At 36.1% G+C, this 24,538-nt stretch overlaps 1 long non-coding RNA gene across 4 annotated transcripts; it reads right to left on the bottom strand.

Moving 5' to 3' along the window:
* Positions 1–12,204: 12,204 nt before the first annotated feature.
* LOC144295230 (uncharacterized) lies at positions 12,205–22,573 on the bottom strand. 4 transcript variants are annotated; one of them, XR_013362572.1, is made up of 3 exons: positions 22,486–22,573; positions 22,251–22,359; positions 12,205–12,356 (listed from the first exon to the last, which is right to left on the bottom strand). It is a non-coding gene; the product is annotated as an uncharacterized LOC144295230 (long non-coding RNA). The 4 variants fall into 4 exon arrangements; XR_013362570.1 differs by having other exon boundaries at positions 22,452–22,560; XR_013362569.1 differs by lacking the exon at positions 12,205–12,356 and adding an exon at positions 21,389–22,029 and having other exon boundaries at positions 22,452–22,560.
* Positions 22,574–24,538: the final 1,965 nt, after the last annotated feature.

Genomic DNA, 24,538 nt, shown 5'->3' with positions numbered 1-24,538 from the left:
CTCCATCTCCACACTCCAGGATCACGCCTTGAGCGAAAGGCAGACACTCAACCACTGAGCCCTCCAGGTGTCCCATGAATTTGGAATTATTAATGGGAACTGAGATCACATATATATCTACCTCTCAGATTTTGGCTTTCTTATGCCATTCTCTTCTCCAGGAAACTAGAGGTGGTTGGAGAAATGACTGAATGCAAGGATAGGGCAACCAAGCTTGAAGAGGAACCTACAACCACGTATCACAAAAAATAAGGAAGCATTCAAAAGATAATGTCTAGGGACACAGAAGCCAGCTTGTTCTGGGACAGTTTAAGCATAAAAACAAGCATGAGAGTGATGGATTATGATTCATTGAACGCAATGGAGAACCAGTAGCTCCAGAAAATAAAGATAGATGTGGGCATACATTTAAATTTTAGCAAGGAACAGAGCATTTATGTAATTTCAGAACAACTCCCCACAAAATACCTATTAATTACAAGGGGTAAAATAATAGTGACTTTGAGAATAGATGCCTCGCAGTTATCACCCTTACCAAGAGGTCAAACATCATTAGTATTGGGACAAATTGAAATCTTATGCCCGTTATAGGCTACAATGAGGAAAACATAGTATCACTTCTGCAATAACCAGCCAAAGGAGCATGACCTGAATCTACTCATGAGAAAACCTCAGATAAAATCAACTGAGGAACATTCTACGAATCAGTCGGCCTCTAACCTTCAAAGGGATCAAGATCTTAAAAGGTAAGGAAAGACTATGGAACTGTTCCATCTTGAAGATGACTGAAGAGACATGACAAGTAAGTGCAATGTATGTTTTGAAAAAATATTTCTGTGCTCTAAAGGACTGCATGGGGCCAATGTTCATATTTAATGGGGTCTGAGGCTTACATTGGTAAGGACTCAATGTTAATTTCCTGATTCTTGTGTTTTGTTATTATGTAAGAGGAAGTCTAAAGTACTAAAGTGTTTGGAGATGATGGGGCACCGTGTTCTCAACTTGCTTATAAATACTTCATGAAAAAAGTATCCATTTTTAAAAATCAAAATCTCTGATCCCTTAGATGAATGGCTTTCAAATATTCCCTTTCTAACTTCTAGTTGCTTTGTTGTTGTTGTTGTTTTTCTTTTTCTTTTTTTTTCCAACTAAGAACCAAGCTCTTAAGCTAAGGATAGGTGAGGAGTTTGGGAAGTTTGAAAAGAAAGGAGAAATTTGAAGTATTCATCTCAGAGGATATAAAAGAGAATAGGCCAGGGGTTTAGAGTATGACACTGGATAACATTAAGGGCCCATTTGAGGGTAGAAGTCACACATTTAAAGTGAAGACAGAACTTTCTGTTCAGTTATACTGGTCTGTAAAGGTGTAGGCTAGAGCAGAAACGGAGTTTGGATTAATTTGGATTGTAGGTTTTCCGAGTAGGAAAAAGCAAAAGGAAGAAAAGACAGTTAAGGATATGTGCAAAGTGTTTATAATGATTGACTGTGGGAACAGAAGCTGCTGTAGGTTATAAACATGATGTACATTGTTGAAGAAGAATGTGTTCTGTACCTGACTCGGCCTTATTAATGCAGGTGTTCCTGAAATCCTTCCCCTCTTAATTGGAGAAAAATATAGTCTGTTTTTTAAAAGATGGAGTGCCATATCCTCCCCGTATTACTGTGGGTACATTTCTATCACTAATGTCACAGCGTTATTTCATGATTATCACTTGGGTGTTTGTCTTCCCAACAACACTGAGAAATTCTAAAAGATGAGATTCTTTTTTATTTTTTTAAAGTGCTCAGCACGGAGCCTCATACAGAGTAACCAACTTTCGGTCTTTAAGAAATCATTTTATTTTTTTGGAACAAAATCACCATCTTGTGGCAAGACGGAATATTGTCACTGTAGACTAGAGTTGTCATTGTATCTTAGTAATTACTAGCATAAATATATAATTATTCTCTGGTCTTTGGACTCTGAACTAGATAGGATTAAGCATAAAATAATGTCTTACCTGAAGGCACTCAATTTTTACATCATTGCTTTAGTCTCTGTCTACATAATTTAAATCTTTGGTTCTCTTTCACTGCATTTTTGTTTGTTTCAAAGGGAAAACATCATATTTACGTAAGAGAGGAAGGTGTTTATTTCAAAAGCCTTGAGAAGTTTCCCAGGACCTAAATAGAGAAAGTAACATAAGGTTAGACTTCTTGAGAACTGAAAAACAATCAGGAACATAGGGATCTCCGTCCCTCAGGGTCAGAAATTACTTTCTGCCCCTCTTTTTATTTTATTTTTATTTTTTATTTTTTATTTTTTATTTTTTTATTTTCCTGTCTCTACAGAGCTTTCATCTGATCCCCCAACTTGAAAATGTTTCACAATGGCTGGCATTGGCCTATTTCTAGATGAAGTCATGTGTTTTAAATCCACCAGCTAACTGACAGTCTCTCTGTATGCCAGTACTAAAATGCAGATAATTTTTTGTCAATAGGCTGGCCTATAGATGCCTGCATCTTCTAACATTGTTCTTCTCCTGGCTTAATCAGTTGTGGCAACGAGATAGGTCAGTAATTTCACCCAAAGGGAACCCATGGGCAGGTCTCTTTATCAGTAGCCTCTCAGATAGAAAAGCTGGATAACAAGAACATATCACACAAGAGATGGGCTGTAAGAATTAAACTTTACACAATTGTGGAAGAAATAAAGTCCAGAAAGGAGAGTCAGGAGGTCAGAGAAAAATCACTTAAAGCTTCCAGAAGACTTTCGAGCTTTAAACTTCAGAGTATTATGGAAACACAATTTTGGTCCTAGTGATCTGGTGAAGAACATTCATCTACAAAATGAATCTCTACAAAATGAACCTGCTGCACATTTCCTTAAATGTGGTGTTGGTGTTTTGATCCTGATAATATATTTATTAACTTTTGTGATTTGGCCTGACATTTCTCACAATAAGGCTGCCAACTTGATGAATTGGATGTTAAAATTCACAAATGACAATCATCTGTAAAATGATCCCATTTGTTCCTGTTTACCATCTATGAGATTATGTTGCATTTAAGTCTAATGTCTTCCATGATCTGTGTTTACAACACTTTTGCCTTTGAAATTTCTTAGGAATCTATGAAAACTATGACTGTTTTGCTTTTGCTTTTTCAATATAAAAGGAGATTGATACCCTGCACTATGAGTTTAGGAATATCTACAGGCAGGTTCCTGGAGTCCCTGGAGATTATTAGAGTCAGCTATTGTTTGCAGGCCTAGGATCGTCCCTGAGGAAAGTGCCGGATACAAACCAGAATATTTTGGTTTTTGTTTTTTCAAAACAAGATCTTCATGAGTAGTAAATTTTCTAGTGTATGGGAAAAATGTTATGGGGGATGAAAGTTTAGCTATAAATGTTTATGAGTGGCTTTAAAAATTTTCCAACAAGAGAACACAGAAAACCAAAAAACGGAAAAAAGTCAATTAAATTTTATTGCTACTTATAAAGTAACATTTTAGAGAGCAAATCAAAGTGTTGGGGGAGGGGAAGAAAGTCTGTAGAGGTTAAGTGTCCTCTTCCTGGCCCCTACTATGAGCAAGCATTGAATTTGCTGTATTTGAACAGGGAAAGTGAAATATATAGACTATAGATATCTGGCAGTTTGTGGAGAGAAGAAATCCTTTCCTTTAAATCATATGGTGCAAAGAAGCGAATGCTCTGGAATAAGCAGTCTTAGTTTCCGATACCACAATATTTCCTAAAATCTGGTCACGGATTTGAGAAGGTGATCTTCCCATCCCGTAGCACATATGCCTAGGTCAAGCCCTACAACAGCTAGTTTAGGGGAGGCTCACTTTTTTGCCATCTTCAATTTACTTTTCTTAAATGAGAACTGGAAGCAGAAATGTGCTTCTCGCCCATGCTTAGGTTCAGTCCTGAGTATAAACTAAAGGAAAAAGAATCAGATGAATGATGTCTCTGTTTAGTCAGAAGATGCTTTTGGATATTTGTAATCAAGCCCGTGGCTATAGAATGTGAAAATGTATGAGAAAATGTGTTAATTTAAAAGTAAAAAAAAAAATAGAGCACTGATTAAAGTTAGCAGTATTTGCCATATCAAGAAGCTTGTATGGGATGAAGAACATACCTGTAGCATCTATTGGGTCCTGTAGGCGTATAGCGTGTAAGTACAACCTGCCAGAAACTGTCATCAAAATGATGGCAAAAAGTTTGGCATCAATATGCTGCCAAAAAAATGACTCTTGTGCTTACGGCACTGCCTTAACCTGTCGTAGATGAAATTCCCTGTCAGGTGGAACAAATTATTGCCCAGGCGGTTGTGGGTTCTGTAGTCAGACAAGGGGTCTCAGTTGCAACTAGTCCAAATCACAGGCACGCCTCTCAGGACAATCTTCTTCCCAGTTCCTACTTTTCACTCGTACGGGGTCCTTGTCAAGGAATGTTTCCTAGTCTCATTTTTATCTCAACCCCTCAGACCTGCTTGATGATTGTTTAGATCTATCAATAGCTACATCATCTAAGCGGAAGTATCATTTAGGGTCAATGTCTCGGGTATTCCTGGCCGTCATTCCTCCTCCCAGAATGCTAGTGATAATTTAACTATAACTTAATCTACATGGAGATGATTATGAACTGTAAAATATATTCCATTAATCCCAAACTAAACGTGCCTTCTCAATTCAACCTTGCTTTAATTAGATTCCCCAAATGATAGTTGTCACTCTAAAGCCAATGATGGGTTAGGAAATAAGATGAAGTGGAGATAGAAATGAAAAGAATAGTTCTTAACTGATTGTAGTTAAACTTTCTTATATTGCCAGATTTTTAGAAACATGTAATTATATTAAAATCCTTTTTGAAGAGGCCTTATGTGAGTGAGCAGCTTGGATCTTTAGTCCCACTAGCTTCCCAGTATATCTGTGATCACCACCCCAGCACCTAGAGTATATGGCAAAAGGTAGGTCCATAAAAATTACCTGTTAAATGCATAGGTTAATATATTAAAATGAAGACAAAAAGAGGTAAAAATTGAGTATTTGAATGACTGCTGCTGGAATCCATGTCCTCTTCCCCAGAAGCTAGAGATCTCTTCTGGTCTTCATCTTGTCCCCTCCGCCTTCTGATGAACTTCAAGGGAATTTTTTTCTTCTTCTAATATGAATATCCCTAAAAGCATGTCCAGACTCAACGCGTAGGCCCTGATATCCTAGAGTTATCTGATCTCATAGTCATCATCAGGACTATCACCTGCGTCTTTACCATCTCTAGCATCACAATTCAGCTAATAATAGACAAAAATCCTCTTATTATCATACTGAGCAACTTAATCCCTATAGACAAATCCCTTATTCCAAAACAGGATGATAGTTTACTTTTTCATGAAAAAAGACCCATTTAAAGTATCCTTTAGTCATCACACACTGAAAGGAGCAGTCCCACTGCTGCCACTGCCCATCTCCAGCCAAGTTGTAGATTTCACTTGGTAGGAAGAGGAGAAAGACAAGAGAGGACCTTAAAACTGTCAAAAATAGTTTGAATCAGTTTCAAAGTGCCCCCCAATAATCAATGATAAAATATGCAGTGAGATAGGTGCCCAAAGGGAACTGCACATGATAGTGGAGTCTGAGAAGAGGGAATCTACTTATACGTGTTGGAATGGGAAAGTTGGTGATTGGAACTGCAACTACAAGTGTAGGCCTCCATAAATGAGTGGAAGAAAATACTGGAAAGACTGAAGCCACATTCCCAAGGTTCTGAACATCAGTCTAAAAATTTGTCTATATGGGGAGGAAAACTCATTTTCCCTCCACCCTTCTAGGTTCTGGGCTGAGACTTTTCTGTAATTGATTGATAAGGATTTCTAGAGTTTTAACCATCTCTCTTCTCCTAGAACAAAGAGGGAGATGCCCTTAGAAATGGAAATCCCCCCTTACAAATGTCAGTTTCCCTTATAGAACAGTAACTTCTACTGGGTTTTCAGAGCTTCTCTTATCTCTCCCATTTCTTAAAAATAATCAGCCTAGGGCAGCCCCGGTGGCTCAGCGGTTTAGCGCCGCCTTCGGCCCTGATCGTGATCCTGTTGTCCGAGGGATCCAGTCCCACGTCGGGCTCCCTGCATGGAGCCTGCTTCTCCCTCTGCTTGTGTCTCTGCCTCTCTCTCTCTGTATGTCTCTCATGAATGAATATATAAAATATTAAAAAAAATAATCAGCCTAAAATAATCCTTATACCAAGGAAGCATATTTTGGAGTGGCAAATTCTGTTCCTCTCCAACTGTGTGGTGGGCAGTAGTTAGCCCCACAAAGTTTGTGAGCAGACACCTGACCATAATCAGATTTGTGATTCAGGAAGGTTAGTCTAGAGTGACATAGGAAAGAGGAATAGGATAGTTAAGAGACAGTTGTCCAAGTGAGTCCTACTCCAACTGAGAGCAAATTAGTAGCAATAGCAACGGTGGATATGGGAAAAGTCTGGATACAGTAGGTTTTAGGTTGACTTTGATCAGAAAAGGATCAAGGTACTTGACTGACCATGCAAGCACTGAAGTTGTTAGATTGCAACAGATCGTTCCTATGTTTATGTGAACTTCCATGGTACTCTGTCAAAACTTATTCCTACATTTCTATCCTTCCCAGTAATAATTTTGAGAGTCTCGTTATCTTGTTTTTGCACTTTTGCATAGAGTATATTTCTTAGAATCAAATACCATAACAAATAGACATCAAGGCACATAACAGGAGTTAAGCTTGGTTTAGTTTACCATTACAAATTTTAAAAAGCAGCCCATTTTCTTTTCAAATGAACATGTATTATATTATCATACATGAATTTGAATAAAATGCACAGCTTTGAAAAAGTCAAGGAGATTAGTGATTTTATTTAGTGACAGCTGAAGGTCACAGAATACCCAGTTAAATTATAATAAAGTTTGTCTACTCAAAATCTTGACAGATAGCTCTGGGAACTTAAAATTTTCCTGGGAAAAAAATTATTTTTCTCTTTTTCAAAGAATAGAAAGCAAAAGCCAGTAAACATTTAGGCCTTCTGCCAAAGGAAAATTATCTATGCCTAGAATGGACAAATTCCCAGCACATGAAGATCTTTTTTCTTTATTTCCATGGCATAGTCACGTCTTATTCCAAGAGCCTCTGCTAGAACATTGTTGGACCACTGAGCATGTCATTAAGACCACTTTCTCCTTTAAAAACCAGCTGGGCATCAAAATCTTGGCAGTGATTCATGTTGTGCTCATATAGAAAAATTTCTCATGACATCTAAAGTCTACGGATAATTATTTAAAAAGGAGAAAGTGAATAAATATGTGTTGCATTGTTGCTGATGCTAGGTAGGGAGCGTGCTTAGTGATTCACATCCTCACTTGCTACTTGAGACAATCTATTGAGTTATGTTTTACTGTCTTGAATCTGGAAATGAGGGCATTGAATCATAGAAGTCAAGAAATTTGTCCAAAGTTTTAAAGCTGCTAAGTGAGCTAAGTGAGCTGCTAAGTGAATTTGTGTCAGTCCTGTTGCATAGCATCAATGCTCCGACTTTAGTAACACAGTTTGGAAACGAACATTTAAGGAACACTTTCCAAGATGGAACTTTAGGGTCAAACATTGTAATAGAAAAAAAAAGAGACCTCACAATGTATCTGCTCTCTAGTCTGCTAAAAAGGAGACGGAATCGCATAGTTTTGTTTAGGGTGATATCTCCATTGAAGTCTATTTACCATATGACATTTCTCAAAATCTATTGGATTTACTGTGACCTCAAGAATAATTCTGATTCCTAAAAAATGAAACAGAGTATATTCTGATTTCCACCAGATCTCATTGCTGTCACCAATGGTGCACTAGTCTAAGGAACTACCTCCAGCCTATAACGTTGCAAACGTTTCTTGAAACGACATTTTCAAGTTCCACCCTGAGCCCTCTAACATTCAGTTTCCCAAAAGCAGCATGGGCAAGGTTTTTAAAGTGTACATCCAAATCATGCTGTATCCTGCTCCGGGTCCTCCAAAATTGTTCTGCCAAACTTTGTTTTGACTCCTAGCTCCCTCCCTGGCCTTATTCCTTACCCCTCTTTCTATCCTCTATTATGTGACAGCTATACTGGCTCTGCTGAAACTCAAATCAAGCAATTTTCTTGCCTCACTCCCTGTTCTTTCCCCTCTGGAATGCTTTCTCCTTGATTTGCATTTCTTTTTCATGTAGGTCTCTGCAGAAAGCCTGTCCCTGATTATTCCATGAAAAAACAAACAAACAAACAAACAAACAAAAAATACCCGAGTCTGTCTCTATCTCTTGTCTTCAGTTGATTTATCTTTACAGCTCTTGTTACTATTTGAAATTGCATTATATACCTATTTAACGACTGCCCCTCCAGCAGGATGTGAGCTCTATAAACATATGTGGGGCTTTTTAGTTCTGTTTTTACTGCTATATCCTCAGTGTCTATAACAGTGTCGGGCACATAACAAGCTCTTAATAAATATTTCTTGTATAAATGAATAAGCGGATGAATGAAAGAACAAAAGAATCCCATCACCACTTGCCGCATTTGATTTCACAAGCATTCTGAACAATACGGAGAGTATTGTAGGGATCATTTTATCCATTTGCTGTTAGGTTACAGCCATGTGCTTTAACTTGAGAGACCTTGGCAAATGCAGGACTTCAATGTATGTATTTATTTTGATGGTTAAATCCACCCTCTTGTGGTCCATGAGAAAACCATGAGAGGCTGGGAGGCTGCTGGCAGTGACAGGAGGGAGGGCAGCTGAAGAGAACCACAGAGAAACAGAGCAAAAACCTGATGATGCTGGACCCTACTACAACTAGTGAATCTACCCACCTCTGCATTTTAGTTGCATTTATGGCCTTTGAGTACTAAAGCCGTTGGGGTTATTACTACTTGAAATCAAGAACAGCTTAGCTACAGTAGGTTCACATCATATGGCTGGTTATTTAGCAAATACAACTCTTCTTCACACCTCTCTTTACTAGTGTACGTATTAGGTTTTTAAGAAAAGGAATAAACAATGATGAACCTGTATTTTCATCAAAGTTATACTTTTTTAAACCATTTGGGACTCATTTAGAGACTAGAATCATTAGCTAGATTTTTACTTAGATTGTTTTTACACTTTTGTTTTTTTCTGTTTGTTGCATATATTTTCAGTTTGTTTCAAGGAATTCCAGTTCTAAGAGATTTTGTTATCTTTGAAGGGTGATTGTCATCACATACTAGCTTGATCTCTTGGTTTTGTGAGAAATAAGATTGGTATTTCCAAAATCAACATAAATCCATCTGACTTAAAAAAAAATAAACAGCATAAGCTACAATAGCTAGCAAAATTTAGATGCTGTATAAAAATAAGAAAAAGTAAAACCAATGCATAAAAAGGTATTATGACTTTCTTTTCTCTTAAGGGACTATTTGCAAAATAGCCATGTATATGTCAAGAGATAGTCATGTGACGTTAATGTCAAATCAGCTTCCTCATTGGCTTGAATTATTTCTGAAATTCAAACAAATATTGTATCATTTTTAGGGAAAAATAGGATAGGAAGATTTATTCTCATGGAAAAATAACGTAAGTGAAGGCAACATGAAACAAAATAGTAAGGGAAATAATATGTGTGGGGAGAGAAAAATTAAAATTCATATTAGAATATGTAGTGCAAGAATTGGTGATAACATTATATTTGTACTCATATACTTGAAAAGTGCATGGTTAAAGTGCAGACTGTCATCTTATTGACTTTTTCCATAGCAAAGGTCATGGACTGGCCCAGGGAATGATTACATTTTGATCCTAGAATCTCCCTTTCAAGAAAGCTAGATGCTATTTTGATAATTTATATTAATATTAACCAGTCAGAACTTTAGAAAACAATTATAATGAAATGACATTTTGTTTTATGATATCCTCATACCAGTTGTTGTGATATTGGTGACAATCTTGTTAAATGAATTTAGTTTTTCTTGTGTTGTATTCTATGTTATACTAAGTTTCCCAAAATACTAGTAACTGCAAAACAACAATAACAGAAGAGTGAAATTTTTAAAATACATATATTAGAGAAATCCTAAGTTAGTATAAATCCACTTCTTTCCTGAAGAATATAACAGAGGTTTTAACATTCTAACTGCTGAGGCACCCAGGTGTCGATGTTTTAACATACTAATGTGCATTTTATATATCCTTGAGGTGATTATTTTCCAATTTATGGGAACACTTCTAACATCTGAAGAAATTAGTATCTTAAGGAACACAATTGGGAGTTTTTTAATTTAAGTATTTTAAAATAATAGGTAATAGATGAACCATTCTAGGGTATTTTCATCATTTTTTTTAAACCAGTTCATCCTATGAACTTGAGGACACTACTCTATCTCCCCCACTTCCTTTCTCCCCATCCTACCAGTAACATTTGAAATCCAGTTTCATACCAGCATCTGTGATTGAATGTTAATACATTTATGGCAAGTGAGGAAGTCCCATTTGCCCCTATAAATATGTGAGGCCTTCTTATAAAAGATCTTTAAATTCTCTTTTATTGAACCTTTCAGCCTACAGTTCAAAGTATCACCAGTCAGTATTTTTTGAATACCCTGAAGGTTCAAGGAGAAACAAAAATTTATGAGACAGAACATAAACTGTAGTTTTCTTGGACACAAGGATGACTCTCAGAGCTGGTCTTAGATCTGATATACCCAACCATAGCTAACATCTTTATTTCTTAATTGACCAACACCTGAGATGATTTTATTCTTCCTAGACCTTTGATCATATTGAGAAAACTCCCTAGCATGCATCACTGTGGTTTTAAGGTAATTTAGAAAATGAAGGCATGCTGGTCAGGACCAGTAAAAAATAAAGACTTGAAATAGAAACAACAACAACAAAAAGACATCAACCGGAATTGTACACTAACAAATTCTGTATTGTTTTGCTCATCCAAAGGGCTGAGACAGGTAGTTCTGAAGGGCTCTTAACCAAATATTTGAAAGAAAAGTGGTATTTACATGTGTCATGCTGAAAAACATTAAGACAAAGTGGTAATTATTTGAAAAAAAATGGAAATAATAAATGTGATTGCCAAAACTTGTGAATTGTTTGAATCCTTTTCAAGTGAATGAAGCAACTGATTCCTCTTGTACTGCTGGGTTGTCGGCAAATTTCACTCAACAAGACCACTAGCCATTCATTGATCCTTTTATTTACTTGCAAGTCTGGGATTACCAGGTAATAGCTGAGGAGGTGCTCAAGCTCAGTGTGCAATAGAGGGATTTGGTCTCACAGCATCTTGAAGAAGAGAAAAGTTGTATTTTTCCATCTGCCTAATCTTGCTGGTTCCCTGGTGTTTGCTAACCCTTCCTAATGACCCCCAACCTCTTCCCATCCTTCTTCATTTTCTCTCCTCCATTTATGTTTTCACTCACTTCACACCAGGATATTTTGCATTATCTCATAATCTCATACTTTATTGCTAGCATTGCCAAAAATAGAGCATCTCCAAGGAAAACATAAATCTCTCTTCCTATTATTGCTTGCCTCTCCCTGCATGGCATAATTCTGATATGTGCAGATGCTAAAAGACCTCTTTCCCATGAGGGAAGACAAAGTGAGGAGAAGAAACAAAGATCCCCATTTGGGTGAAGAGCTTTCTAATATACACTTTTACTATCTTCCTTAATAACTGAACTCAACTAAATGATCAATCTGTCTTAGTCATGTCTTTTCAGCTATTGTGGCTGGCCGTGCAACTAAGTTTTGTTGAATGAAATGAGAATTAAATTGCTAAAAGGGTCTAGGGTTCATTTTTTGGAGGAAGGGGGATAATCACGTTAGTCTTAATGTTAAGTGTGATGCTGATGTTAAGATGCTATGGCTGGAGTGGTCATGTTGAATACGTGGGGAAGCTTGAGCATGAAACAACCAGCAGTTGTACAGAAACACAAACATGGTTGAGGTTCTTCATGAAGCATTAGATAAAACCAGGGGTTCCTGCCTTTTGACTTGTTTTATGCAAGAAAAAACTCTTGACTAGAAGCCAAGTACAATACTTATCTGTTGCAAATATTCTACTGCGTGTTTACTTAGCATTCACTCTGCCCTCAGAACGGCACTAAATTATGTTTTTCAGATATTTTGATGGTAACTCACAGTAAGAATTTGATTTACATAATAAACCAGTATTCACATATCCATTTATTCTTCTACGTAATGGAAAAATGTTTTAAAAATAATATTTTATTGTTATGTCCCATATATGTTCACCATGTCCAATATATCCATTTAATACATGTGCTAGTTGAAGAGAGAGTTGGATTAGTCATGCCAAGAAGAACCTAAAGGGAATACAGAGGAGAAAAATGTTAATGCTGGTTTCAGCAAAGAAATGTATGCTGCACATAAGAATAATGGTAAAGAAACAAACAATAGAATAATTACTATATGTCTGGTAGGATGTTAGGTGATTTGCATAGATTGAGCTCATTTGATTTTTGTAAAAATGCTGTGAATTAGTTATATAAATTTTATTTAGTGGACAATTATAATTATTTGAAGCAAAAGAACTTTCCTTACATTAAACAGTTAATGGTTGCTAGAGCCAGAATTCATAATCACGTTTGTCTACCAACTATGTTACTTTAACTATTAAATTCTTCTAGAATAAAATATGGGAGTTTTCTTACTCTGATTTTTTTTAACTGTAGCAGTATTTATTAGCTTATTTCATTTTCACTTAAATGATACCTTTTTTGGGGGGGGTCAAGAAAAAAGAATAACATTAAGAAAAAGAAGTATTTTATTCACTTCTGCTCAAATATACTTCCCAAATAAGGTCACTCATGGGCTAATTCAACAACAATCCTTGTTTAGTAGATTTACTTGATGTCTTAGAATCATGTTCTCTTTTGCATGCTCCTGAGCATTACTGTGGGATTTCATTGATCAGAACTTCATTTGATTTTTATCCCTCATTCTTCACATGATTCTTCTGGAAGTTGTGAGTCTTTTTTTTAAAAAAAATGAAATCCAATTAATTAACATATAGTGTATTTCAGAAGTAGAGACCAGTCATGCATCAGGCTTATATAACACCCTGTGGGCATTACATCACATGTCCTCTTTATTGGCTATTACCCAGTGGTCCCATCTCCCTCCTTGATTTCATCTTGTTTTATTTCTCCCTCCCTTCCCTTATGATCCTCTTTTTGTTTCTTATGAGTGAGACCATATGATAATTGTCTTTCTCTAATTGACTTACTTCATTTAGCATGATACCTTCTAGTTCTATCCATGTCATTGCAAATGGCAAAAGTTTTCTTTTTTAAGAGTAATATTCCAGTGTGTGTGTGTGTGTGTGTGTGTGTGTGTGTGTGTTCATACCACATCTTCTTTCTCCATTCATCTGTCAGTGGACATCTGGGCTCTCTCCACAGTTTGGCCATTGTGGACACTGCTGCTATTAACATTGGGGTTAATTTTTTTTAACTTCAGGTCACTACATTTTTATTTTTGGGGTAAATCCCTAGTAGTGCAAATGCTGGGTCATAGGGTAGCTCTATTTTCAACTTTTTGAGGAATCTCCATACTTTTTTTCCAGAATGGCTTCACCAGCTAGCATTCCCACCATGAAAGTTTTGAGTCTTTTTCTGTTGTTGTTGTTGTTGTTTTTTGAGAGAGAGAGAGGCAGAGACACAGGCAGAGGGAGAAGCAGGCTCCATGCAGGGAGCCTGATGTGGGACTCGATCCCGGGACCCCGAGATCATGCCCTGACCCAAAGGCAGAGGCTCAACCGCTGAGCCACCCGGGTCTCCCAAAAGTTGTGAGTCTTAAGTGCAAAGTCAAACTGTTGTCGAATTGGGCACTGGAGTTGCAAAGACATTAACATAAATCCTGGTTCTGCATAAGGATGTTACCTGATGCACATTATTTAACTTCACTTTACTTGTCTATAACATTGTGATACACACACACACACACACAGACACACACACACCCTGCACAGTAGTGGTTTTAGGATCATATATGTAAAGCAGCAAACATAGAATGATCACTAATGGTATGAAGTATGCAAGCCCCAAGTCACACAGGCCTAGTTTCATATCCTGGCTCCTTCATTACTATCTGAGTAAACTGGTGATTTTACTTAACTTCTTTGATCCTTTCATTTCTCTCTGTAAACATTAAAATACTTTTTGTTATAACTGTGAAATTATTTTTAAAAATTCATTTGAAACGCTTATCATAAGACATATTACACTGAAGCGCTCAAATGTTAGCACTTGTCATCATTCCTCCATGGATTAATAATGAGTTTATACATGAAATAGATCTTGCACATTTTTGCAGACAGGTTTTTAGAACCTTTCTAGGAAAACTTATCTAATTACTACGGCGAATGTCCCATTTTGAGGAATTACCAAACTCTACCTAACAATATAAATATCCACATATATAATCCTCTAACGCTAGTTCTGGGGAACTTGACTGACTTCAAAGAAAAAAAAAAGTGAACTAAAAATGATGAAAGATTAAAGCATGTACAAACTTTTGAAGTATATTTCCTGTTGATTCTTGAATAATTATAAAATGGATTCAATATAAAACTGAAAACAGAAATTTCCCACCATTTGATTTAATGTGATTTAGGTCATAAAGCGATTCTTTATTAAATTGGAAGCAAAGTTGAAAAACACCATCTGGAACATAAAGCATTCTTTATTTGGAGATTCCTTTTTTGGAGGCATTTAATGTATTTTAAGTTACTTTAATGAAATCTTTATGAGGATGAGATGATGTTTTTCAAGCTGCCTCTACTTGAAAAGAATACAGTTGATGTTCAAGATGAATCATTATTTCTGGGGATCCCTGCGTGGCTCAGTGGTCTAGCGCCTGCCTTTGGCCCAGGGCGTGATCCTGGAGTCCCGGGATCGAGTCCCACATCAGGCTCCCTGCATGGAGCCTGCCTGTGTCTCTGCCTCTCTCTCTCTCTCTCTCTCTCTTTCTGTGTCTCTCATGAATAAATAAATAAAATATTTTTAAAAATCCATATTTCTGTAGGACACACAAAGACATGTGAGAAATAAGTAAACATTAGGATTTTGAAGTTGTTTGAAACAGCAAACATAGTTAATATAGTCTACTGCTCACCCAATTTAACAGATATCCTATCTGATTAATGCTCTTACCTAAAAGCCACCGAATAATTCTGGTTTTGAGGCACATTTTAGCTACATTTTCCATCTGCATTAGTCCTTTGTACTGGTTCCTTACACTCACTCTATAACCCTTGGTGTTACAGTTGATAAGATTGAAACTCATTGTGAGATGAGAAAAACTTCAAAAAGGGCTCATAAGGCTTATTTAGAAAAAGTTCTCTTCCTATTTTATTTGCTGTAGGCCTAGGAAGTGAGACAGTTTCAGCAACTTTACGAAGCAACTTCTGGCTTGACTGAGATTTAAGACACAGATGACTGATCAATGTACACAGAGCAAATTGACTGTTTCTGAGGTAGACTCCATAAATCCAGAAGGAATCAGCATTTCCACATAGGTATGTGTTTATATTCTAAATCAGATTTCCTGCTATAATTGGTTGGTGGAAATCTACTCTTCTCTTTCTTTCATCATTTAATCTAATTGATCTAAAAGCATCAGTTAATTAATGGCTCAGAGCTTTCATTTTGAAATAATGAATAACACTATAATTTGGATACGTTAGTAATATATTTATGCAACTAGATTTTATACAATATTGGAAATAATTACTAATAACCGCCAAATTACCTTGCTGTTTCCAATTTAAACCAATACCCAAAATATCATTACTTTGAAACTACTAGATTAAACAATAAATATAAATTAATCATCAATAAGTTTTCTAGCGATGTATTTTATTTTGGAGTCCAGAAATTGAGAGATCAACTGGAGTTACATGACACTCAAAGCAAGCAAAAAATACTCTGCATTAATGCATCTAGATTTTAAGGCTTCATTTCAGAGGTATTAATTATAAAACAATTCGTTATAAGACTTAGCTTACTAATTTTTTTCTCATTTTTAGAGCAAATTTAAATTTTAAGAGTTGTGCGGGCATCTTCATTCGATATTTTTGTATTCTAATATTTTCTCTAAGAACAATTGTCATTCACTCAAGCAGACCATGTTTCTAGTACGAAAGACTTAATTTTTTTAAACAAGTGTTGTATCCCAGGAAAGCTACTGAATTCTTTAAATAGTTGCCATCTATGAATATATTCTGACCTTTTCAATCCACACTGTATATCTTATTTCTACTATTTCATCTGAAACATTTGATTAAATTTGAGTAAATTAATACTAAGTTCGAGTTTCTGTCTTGCTCCCATCTTTTCATACCCATTATCACTATTTCCTCTACTTTTATCTAAAACAGAGATTTATTTGGTCCCAGGCTAGGGAGTAGTAGCATGTCTGATTCAGAAACTACAAACATGAAGATGAAATAGACTCTGCTCTCAAGCCCTTCAGAGACCAGCAACAAAGATTACACAAACATTAGTAGCACCAGAGAGGTGTGGTAGGTTCTGTGATGGAGGTATCATCAAAGGTGAGTATGACACAAAGATAATCATCTCTGCTTGATGGATAGAGGAAGGCATCTCAGACGCTGTGATATTTTTTAAAGAGTCTTAAATTGAGCCAGATTTTTATGAGCAAAAAAGATAGGTAGAACTGCTCAGATCTATGTGTACTCTGGAATGGAAAAATGCAACAAGTTTTTAGACCTGATGTAGGATTCAGGGATATGGTTTCATAGTACACCACTGTATAAAACTACAGGTCCTGAGTCAGTATGAGAACTTTATTCTGGTTAAGGGATTTGAATAACTTCCTCTTCTTACTTTTTCTGAAAAAATGCTTGGGTGAAGGAATGACAAAGGGCCTGTAAATATCAAAGAAGAGATTTAAATTGACCTGTAATGTTCTTTGATTTCCAATGGGAATTATTTACTACTCTAATAACTAATAACTATTACTATGATTTTTTTTTCAAAATCACACATCTAAAAAATTCTCTGAAGACAGTAGTGTCAAAATAGTAAAGGCAGTTGATTCTGGAAGATAAGAATATGAACTTTTAACGTTTTTCCTCCTTGAACTATTTTTTTAATATTTAAAAAATCATCCAAAATAAAAGAAAATTGCTTACTTGAAAGAGAAAGTATATACTTAGAAATTTGAATGACAGGAACACCTGGGTGGCTCAGCGGTTGAGCACCTGCCTTTGGCCCAGGGTGTGATCCTGGAGCCCTAGGATCGAGTCCCACATCGGGCTCCCTGCGTGGAGCCTGCTTCTCTCTCTGCCTCACTTTCTCTCTGTGTCTCTCATGAATAAATAAATAAATAAAATCTTAAAAAAAAAAAAAGAAATTTGAGTGACAGATTGATGGGATTAAGAAAAAAAGGGCAGCAATATCAAGTAGGAGATGAAAGCAGTAATCCTGGTAAGAGCCCAGGTGCTTCTGTTGAAAGCAGTGACAGGACAAGGAGACTGAGTTTACAAACTCAGTGTTGTGTTACACAAGAGGAGCAACCTGTGCGATGCAGTCTTCTCCAGCACAGTGTCTGGAAGGTGTTTCTTCATGTAACTTGAGATATTTTTTGTATTAAGATATGTAATTAAATTTGTTATAATGTTTAAGTGAAATCAGTGGTATAAAATAATCATCTGTAATATATGACAGTTTTCAGTTAATTCCTGGATTTTCGTAAGAGCCTGTTGAAGGCTTTCTCTGAACTCTCTCTGTCTAAAGACAGATTCTCCAAAAGACATTCGGTTGTCTTAACTCCCTCCTGGGAGTTTCAGCAACTAGGGAAGATTGATCCTTATTACAGGAGAAGAGACTAGAAGTTGATGACCCCACACCCAGACAAACTTCCTACACCCGTAAGAGGCCTGCTCCTTCCTCCACTTTCCCTGTTACAATGGCATTTAGGCCTGAATTCGAAACCACTTGGAGGAATCATTTTTCTCTGCATATCTCCTGTGTATACATGAAGTGGACATGATAATAAACTTCTTTTTGTTTTTCTGTTGTTCATCTGTTTATTACTACAGGGGTCTCAGTTAAGAACTCAGAAGGAGAGAGGGAAAATTACTTTTGCTCCCCTACACATTCAGTCCATATAATGAGCGTGAAAGAAAGAGATTATTAACCTCCTTAAATTGATGAAGATAATAAAAGCTCAGTACCATTCCCCAAGATCTAGATGTAAGAAATGTCAAACAGCAGATTTTAATCTAAATATGTGTGGCTCTAAATCCTATAATCTTTCCAAGTGCAGATATTGTTAATTTATTTATCTGAGATTTTTCAAGCAATTTCTATATGTCCAGACCCATTTTATTTTATTTTTTTTTTTAAGATTTTATTTATTTATTCATGAGAGACAGAGAGAGAGAGAGGCAGAGACACAGGCAGAGGGAGAAGTAGGCTCCATGCACCAGGAGCCCGATGTGGGATTTGATCCTGGGTCTCCAGGATCGCGCCCTAGGCCAAAGGCAGGCGCCAAACCGCTGCGCCACTCAGGGATCCCCAGACCCATTTTATAAACCATGTATTTTTTTCAAATTTTGTTATCAAGGAGTTTATACTCATATTGGAAGAGATAATCACTATTATAGTTATAAAATAGAAACCCAATTGTGTATTATATGTTATGTAAATACAATAAATACTATGAGCTGAAGCCATTAGTTTGGGCCCTGTGGTAGGTTGGGTGCATGCAAAACTAAGAAAGTTTGGACAGCCCGGGTGGCTCAGCGGTTTAGTGCTGCCTTCAGCCCAGGGTGTGATCCTGGAGACCCAGGATCGAGTCCCACATCAGGCTCCCTGCATGGAGCCTGCTTCTCCCTTTGCCTGTGTCTCTGCCTCTCTCTCTGTCTCTCCGTCTCTCTGTGTCTCTCATGAATAAACAAATAAAATCTTAAAACAAAACAAAACAAACAAAAAAACTAATTAAGTTTATGTTTTTGGTGGTTATCTTAGTCCATTCAGGCTGCTATAACATAATACCAGGGACCAAGTAGCTTATAAATATAAAAAGGTTATTTCTCATAGTTCTGGAGGCTAGATGTCCAAGATCAGGGCACCTACATAGTCAGGTGCAAGTCCTCTTTTCCATCCCATGCTTCTTGTATTCTCACATAGTGAAAGGGACTGGGGACTTCTCAGGAGCCACTTCAATAAGGTACTAAATCATTCATGAGGGCTCCACCTTCAGGACTTAGTACTTCCCAAATGCCCCACCTTCTAATACCATCCCTTTTGGGAGCTAGGATTTCAACATATGAATTTCCAGAGGACACAAATACGCATACTATAGCAATAAGGAATATATGTTGGACTTATGATGCCAAAGATTGAACTCTATTCAACATTTAACCTCTTAACTATATTTTAAATTACTCTTTATAAACCTTAGTTTCTACATCTTCAATATAGAGGAAATAAAACCCACATCTCTGTGTTGTTGACCCACTTGCATAGGAAAATGCATGGGAAATCAAGAAGCAAATGCATAGTCTAAATACAAAAAAAACACTATTAAAGGCAGTGAAATCTGCATTTTATTTGAATGCCAAATTCCAGGCATGTTCAAATAGATAAAATCTTTAACCCAACTGTCAAAAATTTTCAAAAAGAAAACATCAAAACTATTTTTTTCTTGAATTTTAAAATTCTTCTTTGAATTTTATGACTCATCAATCTTGAAAATGTTTGTTTGTATAGTTCACTGATGTTCAAGAGATAGCAAAGCTCTTAAGTAAGATTCCTAAAGTTTGGAAGGAAACAAAATCCTAACTCTATCCAAAAGGAACGTAAAAATAAAACTAGAGAACAGCAAAGGCATATTTCCGGAATAGAAAACATCTATAAGATTGACACAAATGTTAAAAACAATAATAATGATTCTTGGAACCTGAAGGTTGAGGAACAAGAGACTCCACTCCATGTTTCTCAGTAACTTAAAAATAAGAGTTCTTTGATGATTACTGTATGCTAGCACTTTAATATTTATTAACACATTTAGTTCCCCTAACAACTCTAGAGGATAATTACTCCCTTGCTAGAGAGGAAACCTAAAGCCAGAAGGTTAAATGACTTGCCAAAGGTAGACACACAACATAGACACAGACACTCTGATCCCAGTGACCTTGTTCTTAGCTATGGAGTTCACTAGATACTAATTGTGATATTATTGCCTAGGTTACATCCTAGGGTCATAGTAGAACCTCTCTGAACCTGCTGTCCTCAAACAAACAAACATACACCCCATTCATGGGCTTTTTCTCCTCGCCTGGAAGCTTCTGGCTCCAGACATCCACAAAGCACATTCTCAGTTTCTATTTTCCACACATAACGACACCTTCCCAGGGAATTTCCTTGACCACCCTTTTATGTTCCATCTTTCCCCCTAGCATGTTGGGTTATTAAAAAATAACGCTTGCTGTTCTTCATTTCACATTCTAGATTTGTCAGCTTTCTTCTGTCTTCCCCACTATTTTGATAAACAATGCTTAAAGCAATGACTGGCATATTGCAGACACTTAAACATGTGTTGAATGAATACGTAGTTATGAGCCAGACCTTATGCTAGCAGCTTTGAATGTATTGTCTCATTTACTTTTAAAATAATCCTCCTAGGCATGGGTATCATTATTCGACTTTTCACACATGGAGAAACAGATTCAAATATGTGGAATAAATTTAACAGATGCACATAAGTACCAAATATTTGAGATAGGAGTAATCCAGGTCTATATAATTTTAGAGTTCTAATTTTTTTCCATTACTCCTCTGCCTTTCTGATTGTTTTGGATGAAAAGTCAGGAAAATGATTTTATCACTGCTGCAAACCATTATTTTAGAGAATGATAACATGTTTTAGTATAAGATATCTATTAAACTAAGTCTCGTTATATGAGGATATTTCTTTCGACCATTACAATTAAAACTCTGATTGTTTTTCTGATATTACTTTCATCTGTCTTAGTAATTCTACTGAGAGTTTAAGGTCTTCATTAAAAAATAATGTGCAATTTCTTGAATCTAACGACTTTTGGAGATACATTTATCCTTAACGCTATGAGCCCCAGGGCCAAGTCAGAATTGTAAGGCTTTTTATGACACAGAATTCATAGTCTACTCCACAAGTAGATTAAGGTTATCTTTGCCCAATTTCAAGAGAAATTAATTGTTACCTTTTCCTTTTGTTTTTGTAAATTTATTTTATGAAACTTTTATATTCTTGAGAAATATATGATGATATTATCCTGGGATTCCTTTTATCCTCCTTGGATCTAAATACATCTTTTCTTTTTTAAGGAATACCCATCTAGTCTTCTTTCCTGCATTAGAATGCTTAAACCAAGTTGGTTTAAGCTAATAGTCACATAATATGATAAGTGCAGAGGTGGTTTGACAAAAAGGATTTTTGTGGCTATAGTTTGTAGGGGATGGAATGTGCAGCTAATGCATTCAGATAACTTCTCCATTATTTGTAATAAAACTTGTGCTAAATTGAATATTTCTAACTCTAAGTAGAGTTTTTAAACATATATTGGTATGTGAGATTGATTCCCATAAGTTAACCTTGAGCAGCTCTTCTGAGAAAGTTAGGAAGCAAACACCTGGGGCTTTTGAAATATGCATTATCTATGTGAATAGTAAATGTAATGAGATTAGGACAGTTTTCCCTCTATCAGTAGTTGTTGGTATTGGACGTAAATATATTTAGAAGAGTAATCAATTTGACTGATTGAAAGATTTTGAGCTACTTTAATACAATATGTGAACCAGTTAATATGTAAGGCATTTTATAAAATGATAGATTAGCCCAGCTAAAATAATCAATCAATAGATTCAGTAGCTCAGGTCCTGATCTCAGAGTCCTGGGGTCGAATCCTGAATCAGGCTCCCCACAGGGAGTCTGCTTCTCCCTCTGCCTGTGTCTCTGCCTCTCTTTCTGTGTGAATAAATAAACAAATAATCTTACAAAAATAAATAAAATATATTTAAAAAATACATCTGTAAAATAATGTCATGTTTCTTTTGAAACATTTGTTTTCCTTTTTCTTTTGAGGGGGTATGTTCCTTTTCCAAAATTGAGTGAGACATATAGGCCCACTGTAAGACTGGAATTTAATCATAGGCTTATAGAATGCTCCCTCCCCTGCCATATCTTACCATCCCCACCACAGGGCTCTAGTCACATAACACAAGAAGGATTATAACTGAAAGAGCTGCAGTATGTGGACTCTACTTAATCCGGAGTTCTTCGGAAATCCAGAGACAACTGGGGAGATAAAAAACAAGACAACAGAAAAAATCGAATCTTCTGGCATCAACAAGTACAGCAAACATTAAATACAGATCAACTTCCACTACCGATTTTGCCCAGATTTCAACAAAAAAGGCATACTAAAAGTTAAGAGCAAAGTAGTACTATGAAGAAACAAAGTGAATATCAGAAGCAGACTCAGATACACTATTGGAGTGGGAGGTTTTAGGTAAGCAAGTGAAGGGGACTAGAATGATATTGTGTCATAATGGATTAGAGCTGGGAAGCATCAGTATGAACTCAGGCTTAGCTTATTATATATTGATATAGTTACATAAAAATATTTATGAATATTTGTATATACAGCAGTTATTATCAACACATATATTTCTCTCCCTTGTCAGCTGAGATGCCCTAAAGGAAATGACACTGAAGTAGCAGTAATATCCTGAGCGCCACACCTTGGTTTGTAATGCCATTCTCCAGCAAAGACACCCAGGTCTCCACAGAGGGACAGTTGATCTCAGAGTCGGGCAGGAAATAGATAAGATTACTCCCAAGTACCTGATAGTGTCAGAAAGTAAGTACTGAAAACACACCCACATGCATGCACTTTGATAAGGGTTTGTAAGAAGATCATAGGAGCCAACTGAAGGAGCTCCCTTTGGTCAAAGCCAGAACAATTTCAGCAATAAGAAAAAGTAGTACTGGATTATAACTCAAAGTATAAAATAAATATCCATGAACCCATATTAATGTGTATAAATTAAAGAAAAATTAATAAATGAGAGGGGGAAACAAGCAACTCTCTTGTGCCAAGAAATTCCAGAAAAATTATCTATATACTCTGCTCTCGAAGAGGGAAAGCATAACTCCCCACTACTTAAGCATGGGCTATATACATTGTGACTTCCTTCCAAAGAGTACGGTATTAAGAGAGGAAAAAAATTAGTAACTTTACAGTAAATAAACTTAATGAATATGACCCCAGCTAGGTGATCAAGGTCAATAGCAACAGTGACAAATTACAAAGGTGATATCTACCTCTTGTCTGATGCGATGAAATTGTTACAGGCTCTTGTCTCGTGGTGTCAAAGAATGAATCTCACAGACACAAAGGGGGAAGTGATAATTCATTGAAGGTGAGAACAGAAAAAGAAAAGAAAAGAAGAGAGAAAAAGAAAAGAAAGAAAAGAAAAGAGAAAAGAAGAAAAGAAAAAAGAAAAGAAAAGAAGAGAAAGAAAAGAAAAGACAAAGAAAAGAAAAGAGAAAAGAAAAGAAAGAAAAGAAAAGAAAGAAAAAAGAAAAAAGAAAAGAAAAGAAAAGAAAAAAGAAAGAAAAAAGAAAAGAAAAGAAAAGAAAAGAAAAGAAAAGAAAAGAAGAAAAGAAAAGAAAAGAAAAAAAAAAAGAAAAGAAAAGAAAAGAAAAGAAAAGAAAAGAAAAGAAAAGAAGGAAAGGAAAGGAAAGGAAAGGAAAGAAAGAAAGAAAAGAAAAGAAAAGAGAAAAGAAAAGAAAAGAAAAGAAAAGAAAAGAAAAGAAAAGAAAAAAAGAAAAGCCTCTCTAGAGTGAGAGGGGTCCTGAATGAGTTGCCAATGAGGGGTTTTATTTAGAACTGACCAGGAAACTGTGACCCTACAATCCCACAACGTCTTTTGTTAAGTAAGGATGTATGATAACTTAAGTTTAATGGTTGATTTCTTTTTTGAGGCCTGGTTATTTTTGTGGTTATTTTTTATTTTCTGTGGTCACAGTGCAATTATCAGAAAAACATCTTAACCCTAGCAGCTGGGACAAAGTGGTCTGGTCTTTCTTCCTTACCTTTGTTTTCATTCTCAGTGTCTGCATACCTGAAATACCCTCAGAGCCTAGTTGGGGCCCCATTCCTTCCCTACCTAAAGCCCCATGCTTTTCCTATTCAGAATCACTTTACCTCTGTAATTTTGCTCCCCCAAAACCCATAACCCCAGTCTAATTATGAGAAGAACATCAGATAAATTCCAATAAAAGATATATTCCATTATACCTATCCTCAAAATTTTCAGTGTCCCTAAACACTAAGAAACATCTAAATCCATAGACTTCCATTAATAATAATATATCAATATTGATTTGTTAATTGTAATAATACTCCATCCTAATATAAGTTAATAAGAGAAACCTGTTGAAGGGTGTATAATAGTAACACTCTGAAATA

This window comes from Canis aureus, chromosome 23, assembly GCF_053574225.1.
Source record: "Canis aureus isolate CA01 chromosome 23, VMU_Caureus_v.1.0, whole genome shotgun sequence".
NCBI lineage: Eukaryota > Metazoa > Chordata > Mammalia > Carnivora > Canidae > Canis > Canis aureus.
This window is presented reverse-complemented; position numbering and strand designations above follow the sequence as displayed.